Source organism: Callorhinus ursinus, unplaced genomic scaffold (assembly GCF_003265705.2).
Source record: "Callorhinus ursinus isolate GAN/ISIS: 27379988/994484 unplaced genomic scaffold, GSC_fseal_2.0 scaffold25, whole genome shotgun sequence".
Classification (NCBI taxonomy): domain Eukaryota; kingdom Metazoa; phylum Chordata; class Mammalia; order Carnivora; family Otariidae; genus Callorhinus; species Callorhinus ursinus.
This window is the reverse complement of record NW_027397087.1, coordinates 7,592,903-7,605,890: the sequence shown is the minus strand read 5'-3', so window position 1 is coordinate 7,605,890 and position 12,988 is coordinate 7,592,903. Positions and strand designations below refer to the sequence as shown.

The window sequence follows — 12,988 nt, the reverse complement described above, 5'->3', positions numbered from 1 at the left end:
GTGCGGGAAGGGGCTGTGTCTTGGGCAGCTTGTGTCTCCAGAGTCGGCAGAGGGCTTCACTTCAACAAGCACTGGCTGTGCACATAGTAGGTTCTTGAGAAATGCTGAGTCCACCCCAGAACAAAGCCTCATTCCCAATTCAGGCGGGGGAGGGGAGGTTTGGGAGGTAAAAGGAGCAGCAGCAAAAGGGGTAGTGTCAAGTCACCGGAGCGCAGGGAGCAGCCTGGGGGGGGGGGGCTGGGCCGAGGAGCGCCTCTGGCACAGAGAAGCACCCCGAGTGCTGGGGCTGCCCGAGACTGAGGAGGAAGCCAGCCTCGGAGTGTGGCTGAGGGGCTCCTCCTGCACCACATGCTGCCTAGCCTTTCCTAGACCTTGAGACTCCAGCCCTCAGAAAGGCAGCCTTTGAGACAGTCAGCGCTGCTGGCCTCCATGGCGGGGAAATAGAACTCTAAAAGATGGTTTCCCCGTCTGCCTCCAGAGCTGTCAAGGGGGCCCAGACAGTCCAAGCTGTGTTGGGAAAACACTTTTAAAGGACATGGTCACCCAGCAGGGGAAGTGTGGGAAGGAGAGCTGAAAGCTAAGACCATGGCACAGAAACTTCTCAAAGGGCCAGGTTCTCCTAGGACAAGTCCCCCCTACTTCTCCTACCTCCCACCCTTAGGGAATGCAGATTCCCCAAACTATAAAAAAAAAAAAGGAAGGCACTAAAGGATTTCTCCCCTCCCTGAGCCTCCCAGGACAAAGATTCCTAGCAGTTCCCCCGGCCACCACCAGGCCAGCCCTACCCCCCACCTCCCAAAATGCCCCTGCTCCCTGTCCCAGTCTGCCTCACGGGCTGATGTCCCCCACCCCTCATCTGAGTCTGGTGGTAGAAGGTAACAGCAGCAGTGGCCGCTGGAGCTGAGCGTGCCATTCTGGCAGCCTAGAGCCAGAGCAGAAGAGGGGACAGGGCTTCTGTCAGCAGCCCAGCCTGTGCTGACCTTGGCTTCATGCCCACTCATGGGCAGGGATGGAGGCCAAAAGGGTCAGAAGAGAAACGTACCTAATCACAGGGAAGGAGACCCAAGTGGCAGGAAGCCCGTGCTCGGCCTAGGAAGTGGTTGCAGGGTGAGGTTGGAGGACTGGACTTTCCCCCCTGGTATCCAGGAGTGAAGACCCATTGGCTCTGGGAAGGGGGGGTGGGAGGAAGAGTCGTCTTTATTTGGGGTCCCGGTGGGAGGGAGGCTGAGTGGTCATGAGAGCCCATCCCTGCCTGCCCAGCCTGCCCAGCGGCTGGAGGAGTTCTACTCTGAGCCTCCCCCATGTGGGTGGCTGTCTCCTTTGCCCCAGGAGGCTCTGACTGAGTGGGCTACGGTCACAGGCAGGCTAAAGGCACTTGGTGTTCCTGCTGTGCCAGCCCACTGATCTACCCCAGTTCCCTGCCCCCTTTGTTAAAGCTGCTCAGCAAACCCGCAAAGAAGAGGCCAGGGGCTGCACACCCTGCCTGTTCCCCAAGGGACCTTTTGGCCTCTCCTCTCCTCCTTCACCCCACTTGCCAGGACCTCTTCACCTGGGCCTCCTGCCTTCCCAGTCCAGGGCCCTTCCACAGGGGGAAAGGCCTCCACCTCTTCCTCTTCTAACCTTCCTTCAGCTCCCCTGACCTTTCCTGAGTGAGTGCTGCTCCCACCCCACCCCACCCAGGCAGTGGTGCCAACGCCTGGGCCCCATCGCCTCTCCTCACCCTGGCACACCCAGCAGCCCAGACGTTCCCCATTGCAAAGGACTTGCCGCTTGGTCTGGGGACAGGAATGGATCCATCAGGTCTCCTGGACTACCTCTCCATACCTCCAGGCAGGGGGCTCTCTCTCCCCAGACGCCTCCAGACCCATCAGGAAGGGTTAACTGCCTCAGAGCGGGAGAGCAGAGAGAGGGAGATGCAGAGAGGAAAACATCCAGGGCTGAGAGAAAACACGCTGCACACCCCTCCCCCACTGTGCGCGACCAGACTGACAGCCGGGACAGACTGGCTGCTCGGTCATCTCCAGTCCCGCCGCCCGGCACCTCCCCCACGGCCCGCCGCAGTCCCTGCAGACCGCCCGCCCTCGGTTCCAGCTACCTGGCACTGGGCAGGGCACCTCAGCAGGGCAGCGAAGTCCTTGCAGTGATGGCAGTACCCACTTGCCCCTTCCTCCATTCCACGCCCTGGTCCCCTCTCTCCCGGGAGTGGGGCGGCGGCTCCCCTGCCCCCTAAAGTGCCTGAACTTTAGGTCCCGGGAACACTTACTGAGCCACCTGGCCCCTCAGCCCCAATGGACTAACTGGAGGGCACAGCTCCTGGGGGGAGGGACACCAGGGCACCAATTAAATTTGGCTGCAGCACTTGCCCCCTCCCCCCAGCATAGGAACCCCCCCCGGGGTGGGGGGTGGGGGGATAAAGAAAGCTGGACTTTTATAGTCCTTTTATCTGACCCACTCCCTCTTAAAGGGATCGGAACTCGCTCCTTAAAGGGATCTCCTGAAATTATTTGCCCCCAAGCAAATCCAAGTGCACGCGACTGTTTGATCTTTACCTGCTGGGGCCCCTTTCCCTAGAGATGGGGAGGCAGAAGTGCTCTCCTTGTGACTCTGAACTGGAGGGGCAAGGCCCCCTCCTGCCACCAAGGAGCCAGCTGCTGAGTGCCCAGCAGAGAACAGGACCCCTCTCTCCTCTAATGGCACTCACTGCCACAGCCTGGGGGAGGGTGGGAAGGTCAAGGTGAGGTGCGAGCCTATGTGGGCCCAGTCTCTTGTAAGATGGAACAAGGGGGGCTATGTGCGCTCAGACTTTGGGGAACACATGTCCATGGTGCTGTGTCCAAAAACCCCCATCTGTCCAGTGCAAGCCTCCAGATTGCTGGCAGGGGAAGTCTTAGCAGGCTGCCTCGCCCGGAAAAAGCTGCATTCTCCTTTCCTCTCTCCCAACTCCTGACTCTTACCCTCTTTGGGGCCCCTGGCCTTCCCCTTGGGGTGCCCTCCCTGCCCCTTATCCAAGTTGCCTCTACAACAGCCCCAACAACTGTAGACTACATCCCATTTCAGGCTCTTCCCTGCCCTAGGGCTCGTCCCTGGGGTCCCTCTCACCCCCTGAGCCCTCCCCCACCAGCCAAGGGGGTGGGGGATGGGCACACCTCGGCTCCCCGGAGCCCAGCAGAGCTGCGTCCACTCCCTCCTGCTTACTCGGCACCTAGTCTCACCCAGCCCTTGGGGCTTCAGGGTTCGAGGAAGGGTGGGTGTGAATGGGGGGCAGAAGGGTCGGAGGGCACTCAGACCGACAGAGGGACAGAGTCGGAAGCAGACACTCATTGAAGCCACCCCTTTTGCCCCTCCTCCCTTCGCCCGTGGAGGGTCGAGGCTGCCAAGGGAGGGTTTCCCCAGGCGCTTGGGAACTCGCCAAGGCCCCCACGGCTGCCACTCCCTGAAGGAGAGGCTCCCCCCCAAGGGCTGGAGCTCGGAGGCCTTCCCCCCACCCCACCCCACCCCCCCTCCGGCAGCTGCTGCAGCCTCCGGCTGAGGTCAGGCTCCACCTCCTTTCTCCGGAGGGAGAGCGCGAGGGTTGTTTGTTGTTGGGGTGTGAGAGGGAGAAGGTTCGAGATCACCTGGCTGGGTGGGCACTGGCTCCGCGGGCGGGAGCGGGGCCGGGTGGGCTGGCTTCGGCAGGAGCCTCCTGCGGCGGGTGAAATGCTAATCTCACCCTCCCCCCCCCCCCACCCCCGCGGGTTCTGAAAAAGCAGCCCCATCCACTGGCTAGTTCTTCCATCCAGCCGCCCACTGGCCCGTGCCCCCGCCCTGCTATCCGTCCCTTCCGGAGTGGCTGAGTGCCCCCTTGGGTTACCGCAAGGAACAAGACTGTTCCTGCTCTCAAGAAGCTTCCAGTCGGGGGCTGGAATGTGTTGGGGATAGAGGGACAAGTAGACAGAAGACAGCAACTCGTAATGGCTGCTGAGGAAGAAAAGGGAAGGGTGCCAAGGTCTGCCCCTGGTGTGGGGCTGGGGTGAGGTGTGAGAACGTTGGAGAAAGGGCTAAGTTGTGCGGAGGCTTTTTGAAGGAGCGGACATTCTCCACCCCCTCCCTCCCCCCCTCCCGCCCCCCGCAGACCTGCCGTCGGTAGGGGTAAAGTTGAGGAAGCCCCAGGCGGGGTGCTGCCGTTAGCAAAGGCCCAGAGCTGGGAAATAGGGGCCGAGGCTGGATATAAGACTGAGAGTGGCTGGGGCCACGCAGGTTTCCTAAGCCTTGTCACGGAGCTTCATTCCAAAGGCACTGTGGGGGGGGGGGGTGTACTGGAGGATTTTAAGTAAGGAAGGTCCTGGTCAGATCTGTGTCTGACAGGGATCTGGGGAGGTGGGTTGTGGGGAGCAGCTCATGGCGGTGAGAATGTTGCACTTGGGTTTCCACCCAGCAGACTGGTGGGCATCCCCGAAGGATGGGTCTCTACCCTCCCTCTCAGGTCCAGGTTGGGCTGTAAAGGGTCCATCTTTGGAGAAGAATCCTCTCAGCACCGCTCTCACTGATGTGCAGGGACTCTACCTTCTCCCTCCCCCCTGGGAAGGGAGGGGGTGCCCCAATATCTCCATCTCCTCTCTCCTTCTAGAGAGTTCTGCCCTCCCAGAATCAATGCTATTTCCTGGAGCAGCGACAGGAAAGAAGTCAGCAAACACGGGGACCAACGTTCCTCTTCAGGTGCTCTTTCTACACCTCATTTGGGACTAGAATTCTCAGGTAGTGGACATTGGTGATAAAAACCATATAGAGACTCTGGCAAATGTCCGTCGGTGGGGCCCTCGGGGCTAACATCAGGCAGAGTGAGCATTTGACTTTCAGGAGCTGGTCCTGCCTTCACCTCAGTCCCAAAACGTGGGCATGATTACTGTCACCATTTCACAGATTTGAAAACCGAGACTTAGAGCAGTTAATGTCTGTCCCACGTCACACAGGCAGGCCGACTTAAACCCCAGCCTGCCTTCAATGAGCCTGGAGAACCTTGCCCTGCTTGCTTACCTGTTTCCGTTTGACCACGACCACAATTGGGATTGCCACGTGAGTAGGACAGTGTGGGTGCGCCAGAGAAATCTCATACTACAGCCCTGCCCTTTCCAGCGAGCCTTTGCCTACAATATTTGGAAGCAAACTCTGTGGCTTTTCTTTGGGGTCTCTAGCATAGGTTGTACCCATTCATATTTGTTCCTGGAGCAACCTAGACTCTGCCTCCAACTGTCAAGCCTTACTTTCTGTAAAGGTCTCCTGAAGCTCTGGTCCATCTTGCTCCCCCAAATTCCCAGGGGTCCACACTGAATTCACGGGGGTTCTACACTCTCTCCCTAACCATCTGCTGCTTTGCTTGGGTCTCTGTGATGAGACTATAGACCGCTGATGGGCACGCCTGTGGTGTCATCTACCTCTTTATGGTTTCCTATGTGTCTAGCACAGCCCTGGACCCAAGGAAGGATGGCATTCTAGGTCCCTCGGAACCTAGCCTCAGACACACAATCCTCTACTACCTCTCTCTTTCTACACACCAACTCAGGAATCCCAAACTGGCAATCTTTGAACAAAATTCAGCAGGCAGACAAGTTCTGTTTGACAAGTTTTTTTTTTTTTAATTATTCATTTATTTAAGTAATCTCTACACCCAACGTGGGGCTCAAACTCATAACCCCGAGATCAAGAGTCTCATGCTCCTCCGACTGAACTAGCCGGGCACCCCGGTTTGACAAGTTCTTATCTCACAGGGATTTCAAAAAGATTAAAATTAGGAGCCAATGCTGAAATTTCTTGAGATTTAAAATAAAAATTCAGATTTCCAGTTTCTCTTGAAAAATCAGAAAATCTGACTACCTTTGGCCCACATCTCCACTTGCAACAGTAGGGCTGGTGCCAAGTAGCAAATGCCATCTTTATGGGACAGACATGCTTCTGTTTGCCGTGGTTCTGCCTGGCTCTATTCAGGCACTTGTAAGACCTGCCTGATCCCTGAAGGTTTTCAGTCTTGTGCTCCTTGCGCTGTGGCCACAGAAACACAGATGGGTGTTATGGTCCAGGCCTCTGGAGTGTCTACCTCCCTTGGACCTACTCGGAGAGCCTTGTTATATTCTCACGGGCCGTCTCTAATAGCACCTTTATTAGTGCCCCAGGTGCAGAAGCCATAGACCCAGGCTGGAGATGAAAAGGGACGTTCAACATGGTCCAGAGTCTTTGGGCTTCTCTAAATGACTACTCCCGAGAGCATGGCATAATGTCTTACAAATAGTAGGTGCCTAATAATGTTTGATGAACTGACTAGTGATTAGTAAGTAGTTAATTGAATGAATACATTAATGGGGAAGGGAAGACCATTCCAAGGAGCACAATGTATGAGATGTTCTGGGTGTGGGTTGTTGCTTGGGACCTCAGCTTCCTCGGGGTCACTGATGTCACGACGTTTGTCTGCTCACATATCAAATGGGAATATTTTAAGGGAGGCCCCTCCCTTGAGGAACCCCATGGGCTGTGGACTAGAAGTGTGTGGGGATGGTGCACCCACTGTGGTTCCTTCAACCCAGACCTGCAGACGCCTGGAATGAGGAGGAAACTCATATCTGGAACGCGCAGGGTCCTGAGAGCCTCCAAAGCCAGGGGTCTTCAACAGAATGCACGGGTAGGTGCTCAACACCTGTTTCTTTCCTTAATCCTCAGCAACCCTATTGGGGGAAACATTATTCTCAAATTTACAAACGAACGAGGAAACTGAGACCTGGATGGAGGGTCTAAGTAACTTCTTTTGGAGGGACTCCAAACCTTTGCTTTTTTAAGTGCAGCAGTTAGCATAAAGGTTAAACAGAGGTCTAACACTTTGTAGGTCTAAAACCTTGACTCTTTCTACATTTCACAGAGTGTAGTGGTTAAGAATAAAAACTCTTTAACCAGACTTCCTGAGTAGAAGTCCTGGCTCTCCAGCTTCCTAAAGCATGCAAAGTACTTGCAACGATGCCCGACCCATAGCAACTGCCCCCAAAGCATTAGCAGTTATGAACCTACGGCATCATGCCTCCATCGGGCCATTCCTGCAGTCTGCCCTGTTAATATATTCGAACCTAGCCCTGCAACCCTCGTTTGCACCCTGTCTCCCATGTGGACTCCCTACTATGTCGTGCCCATGGCTGTATTCTGTCCACCCAGCTGCGGCATGTCCCACCCTGGCTTCAGCCAGGCGGGGTGCCTGCCTTTTGGCTCTAAGGGAGGGACCAGCCTCTCTCCCCAGGGCTTATCCACTACACCGTCGAAACACCAGGGCTGTCCCTGGGACCCCAGCCATCCTCCTCTGCATTTGGAAAGATTTCCCCTGGCATCCTTAATCCCACTCCCTGAGGTGAGGTGGCTCCATCTCCAGGCTCCCAGCCATAGCCACCGACCTCTCTAGTCTTCCAAAACCAAGAGCAGAGGGAGAGTCACCTGTGGCTGTTTGGCTATCTTCCCTCAACCTCGGTGAACCCACCAGAGCCAGGACCGACCCCTCCCCCAGCAGAGACACTCCCTGGAGAGAGGTCCCCGGAACTACGGTCTGGGCCACAAGTACTGTGTCAACCTACTACACAGAGCAGTACTCAAGCTCAGCACCATTCAGACACCTGGGGGACCTAGAAGGTGATGCTAATCACATTGCTTCAGACCTTGGGAAGCTTCCACTCCACCCAGCAGAGGACCTTCTGAAACTGAAGAACCTGGCGAAGAGTCTATGACTCAAGCAGGACTGGGGTCGGACGATAAATGGCTGGGCAGGTGACACCAGGACTCAGACGCGAGATCTGACAAATACTGTTCCTGATTCGTGACTATTACTGTATTTAATAAAATCTCACAAGGGGATTTGTGAAATTCACACTTAGTTATATGGGCAACTCTGCTGTGTTCAGACGCATATGGGGAAGTCAGCAACTGCCCTTTTCATCTGTTTCTCTCTGTTGGAGCGTGTTCTGTGGCAATAGGTAACATTCCTAGGGAGACTTCGTGAGCCAGGTGCTGTGTTAAGTTCTTTATATGCTCTCATTTAATCCTCAGCCAGTCTTATGAAATAGGTTCTGCTATTATTCCCATTTTACTGATGAGAAAACGGAGGCACAGAGAAGTCCAGTAACTTGTCCAGAATCACACAGTTAATGAGTAGCGGAGCCAGGGTTCAGATCCCAGCCTTGTCACTTCTAATTGTGCTATCACTCGTTCCTAAATGAGCTTCCCCAAACAATTCTCTATTATGTTTTCCAAACGTCTGTTAGCAACTCATTTGGATTTTACACATGACGTTGCTGTGAGTAACATTCATCTCACTATTAGATTGTGGGCAAAATGTTGCGAGAGTATTGTCATATTTTTTCATAAAAAGAATATTCCTTCTGCAAAGCCTCATCAAAAGTACCCTTTCCCTGCCCTCTGCACTCATTTTGACACTGAAATAGCAACGTGGTCTTTCAGGAACATCAGATACACGACAACCAACTTCCAGCTACAGGCAAACCCAGTGCTCTCGCAGTGTTTTGATTTTGGGTGAAGGTACCACCTCCCACCCAGTTTCCAAAGCCAGGAATATTCCAGTCTTCCTTGGTGCCTCCCTTTCCCCTGCCAGCCACCACCCATAGCTAATCCATCACCACAGCCTGACTGTCATTTACCAGCACTTCGACCACCCACTCCTCCCCACTCCAGGGAGCACAGCCCGGTCGTGCACCCCCCTCACCCCCCACCATGTCTGTTTTCCACGCAGCAACCAGAGGATCTTTCCAAAATAGACGGCATCATATCCTTCTCCTACGGAAGCCCTTCTGAGGCTCCTGCTGGCTGTCAGGATAAAGATCCAAATCTGGAACCCAGGACGACTGACTGGAAGCTGCCGCAGTGGGGAGGCTCCCTGATCCCAACCCCTCCTCCCCCAAATCACACTCCTGAACCAGAGATGCTCCCTCTCTTCCAAGCCTGGCTGAGCAAGTCAGTGGCTCCTGGGCGAGGCCTGTCTCTCTGGCTCAGTGAGGGGGAGGACCACATCTGCTTTGGGTCCCACTGTTTCCTCACAGCCTGGCCGGGTACCCGCACATGGTGGGTTTTCATTAACAATTACTGAAAGGTGAATGTATAAATAACTGGGGGAGGACTGAAGCCTTTGCCTTGTGCCGCAGCGGCTCTGCCGTTCAACTGCTTTGCCGGGTGGCCATGGCGCTGGATTTTTCTATCAGCTTAGCAGACTACCTCCTGTAGCCACACTGTGTGCCGGACCCTGCCTGTTGCCCCAAGACACTCCTCCCAGCCCAGGTGGCCTGGTTTCAGGACCAGTTATGATGTTACCTTGGCCTGTGAGGCTCCACCGCTCGTGGGGTTTGCTATTTGTGTATATTCTTACTATAAAATTCACTGACTTGATTACTTTAGTGGCTGGATTATAATAGTTATGGTTCCAACCGGGCAGACTCTGAAACAGAAGACATAAAAGTCACAGTCCTGGCTTTGGCAGTCCAGGTGGCTTCTCCAAGAAGCTAGAGTCTGTGGCCCCAAGAACCCTGCTCTTTCAGATGCTACTGAAAAGATGGGAGAATTTAGTTCAAGGCAAAGCCTTGGAATTTCCCCTGCCCTCTTCTGTCCCTCCTCCTGCAAGTCTGCCCTTTAGGTTTCAGTTAAATCTGATTTCATTTAGATAAGCTCAGTGGAGGGCGACAGGAAAAGAGTGATCCCCTCCTGCAGCCCCCAGGGCAGGCATTCATTCTGCAAGTATTAATTGGATGGGCACCTCTGCTTAGCCAGGCTTCATGCTGGGGATATAGCACCAAGCCAGGGACAGGTAGTTGGGGTGAGCAGTGCTCAGCACTGGGTCTTAAGGAATAGAAAACATTAAAATTGATTGGAGTGATGGAAATGATCTGGTTTATGTCTACCTCCTCAACTAAATTGTAAGCTCCTTTGGCCCCATAACTGTTACACCCCTGGCACATGGTGGCCACTCAGTAAATGCCAGTTATTCTTTTTTTTTTAAAGCAATCTTTTTTTTTTAAAGATTTATTTATTTTGAGAGACTGAGAATGAGAGAGAGAGAGAGAGAGAGAGAGAGCGCACATGAGAGGGGGGAGGGTCAGAGGGAGAAGCAGACTCCCCGCCAAGCAGGGAGCCCGATGCGGGACTCAATCCCGGGACTCCAGGATCATGACCTGAGCCGAAGGCAGTCACCTAACCGACTGAGCCACCCAGGCGCCCCAATGCCAGTTATTCTTAACTCAACTGGGGATTGCGGGTGAAGGGGCAGGTCACTCAAGTAGGCTGAGCCTGGGGTGTACCAACTGGGGGGGGGCAGGAGGTCCATCTATTGACTGACCGCTGGGTGGTGGACCCCAGGTAACCCTCGCAGACTCCAAGGTCCAGAGAGATGAAGTTTCCAGGAGGCCACATGGAAATGAGTTGGGTGATTGTTCCTGGAGAGAGAAGCAGGCTGGGGGTGGGTTAGGTGGCGGGAAGGGGCTTATCAGAGGACCTTGTGGGGGAGCTGAAGATGGCTGAGTCCACAGGAGTGGCCACTTGGGGCTTCCAGCCTTGGAGCAGAGGGGACATAGAAGTTGAAGGAAAGCAGAATATGGGATAGGAAGGGTCCCATTAGTGAGGGAGACGCCCAGAGCTAACACTGAGAAGCCAGTGTTTCCCTGTCTGACCTTTTCTCGGGGAGGGCTAACAGCCTCACTTACAGATTGCCTTGTTGCCTATTGACAACAGGCTCCACACTCCAGGGGCTCTTGCCCCCTCTCCACGGCTCACTCCAGGGCTCAGGAGTCCAGGGCAAGAGGCTCCAGCCCATTGGAGGTGTGGGTGATCAGGTGGAGAGAGCAGAAATACTGCACCCGAAGCTCTCCCAACAGGCTCCTAGGGGTCTGGGAATGGGGCACAGGGGTGTGTGTGGCAGGGTTCCAAGCACCTGGGAGGCCCGCACAGAAGGAGAAGGCTAAGGAAGGCCCCACTTGCTTTCCAGGGAGACTTCACCTTCTTTCACTCCAGAGCCAGGCAGCCTTCCAGGGAGCCGGTGTACCCCAGGAGATGGAGATCCCAAAGACCAACTATTTCCCACCCCCTCCTTCTCAGCTTTGCAGGACCACAGGGTATACTCTGCCCAGGGGTACCTGGGAAGTGGGAGCAGGGTGAGAGGTGGGGAGAGGGGCTGGCACTTGCTGGGTCTGACTAGCTGGGTAGGGATCCTTTAGTCTGAACCGTCCCCAGCTCTGGTGTTGGAAGTGGTCTCAGCCTAGAGAGCAGATCCCTGCTCTCCCAGGCAACTGCAGCTACACAAAATTCACATACCTTCGGCCTTAATTAGCAATCTTGCAGTGGCCCCAATCTCCCCCATGCCCTTCCACTCTGGGCCAGTGGTGGGAGTCTGGACAGCAAGGAGGGACTGAGCAGGCTGCGTGCCAAAGATGAAGGACAGCGAGTCTCACCTCCATACAGCCTGTTCTCTTTTCAGATTCCTCCTTCCCCTATTTAATTTATTTTTCTTTAAGATTTTAATTTTAAGTAGTCTCTACACCTGACGTGGGGCTCAAACTCACAACCCCGAGATCAAGAGTCGCACGCTCTACGGACTGAGCCAGCCACGCGCTCCCCCTTCCCCTATTCCAAATCTTATTTCACCCCAGGATAAATTTAATTAAACAATTTTACTTCCACAAGTAAAGGGACCTACTGCATCGCCAACCCTGCCCAGCCTGGCAGCAGCAGAGGGGGCTCAAGTGTGGACTAAGAGACTCGACTACCCCATTCCCATAAACGGAGCAGCCATGTGGGGTGGGGCCCCCAGGTGGTCCTGAAAACACTCTGCTTCACAGAACCTGCCTGTCAGGAACCCAGGCTGATGCGCCACCTCGGGGACTCTGCAGGCGGGCCAGGCCGGAGGGCCCCCAGGGCTGGGCTCATGTCCCGAGGGCAGCCGCAGGCTGGCGCTCCTTGCCTCTGCTCCTGCAGCCTGTCTACCAGCCTGTCTCTTGGTGCATGTCTGTGGCCGTGTGCATGTGTCTGTGGTGTGTGCACATGTGTGGTTGGCCCCGGATGGGCTTGAGGGCACAGGTGTGTTTGGATGGGGCGGTGTCCATCTCTGCGGTCCCAGGCATAGCCCTAGTCTTCCTCCTTCCCTCCCTCCCTCCCTCTGCTCCGTACTTGCTCCATTGATCCGCTGCCCTCTCCTGAGGAGGGAAGATACTACCTGTGCTGATGGGCCCCACATATCCCTGCGCCCGGAATATTGGTCCTCTCTTTAGGAAAACTCCCACTCCCTGTCTGGCCCTCACTCTCCTGTGCCTTCCGGGGCAAAGCTGTGTCAGATGGCTTGGCAGAGTAAGTGGAAACATAACTGTCTCTGAGGCTGGTCTGGTGCTAACTCAGTGCTGTCTCCCAGGCCCTGGCTGATGCACGGCTCTTAGCTTGTCTTTAAAGGTTTGTTGACCATGTGGTTTATGGCACCGGGGAAGGGAAGCAAGGATGGACCCTCTTTCGCCAACTTCTTCCCCTTGTTGAAAATAAGCTCATAGAGTCGGTTGGCCCTGGGGCTGGCATGCCACCTCTGCCCCAGGTTACCTCTGGTGGCACCAATCTAAAAAATATAGGCACACAACGACTTTGGAAAACAGTTTGGAATTACCTAGTAAAGTTGATCACATGCATACCCTACAACAGAGAAATTCCATTCCTGGGAACTACCTAGAGGGACTCTTGCACACAGAAACCAGAAGACACATACAGAATGTTTTGAAGTAGCCCCAAACTGGAAACAACCCAAATGGCCATCAACATTAGAATGGATAATTAACTTGTAGTATTTTCACACAATGGAATGCTCTACAGGAAAAAAAAATTTGACCAAATTACAGCTCCACTCATTAACACGAATGAATCTTTAAAAACCATACAATGATAAGCCAAAGAAGCAAGGCACAGAATATATTTAGAGTGGGCGCCTGGGTGGCTCAGTTGGTTAAGCGAC

The 12,988-nt window shown here is 54.6% G+C and overlaps 1 protein-coding gene across 1 annotated transcript in view; it reads right to left on the bottom strand.

The window, feature by feature from the left end:
• The window catches only part of IVD (isovaleryl-CoA dehydrogenase), a 192,643-nt gene that overhangs the window by 163,658 nt on the left and 15,997 nt on the right, over positions 1 to 12,988 (bottom strand). The gene's annotated exons all lie outside the window — the stretch shown is intronic.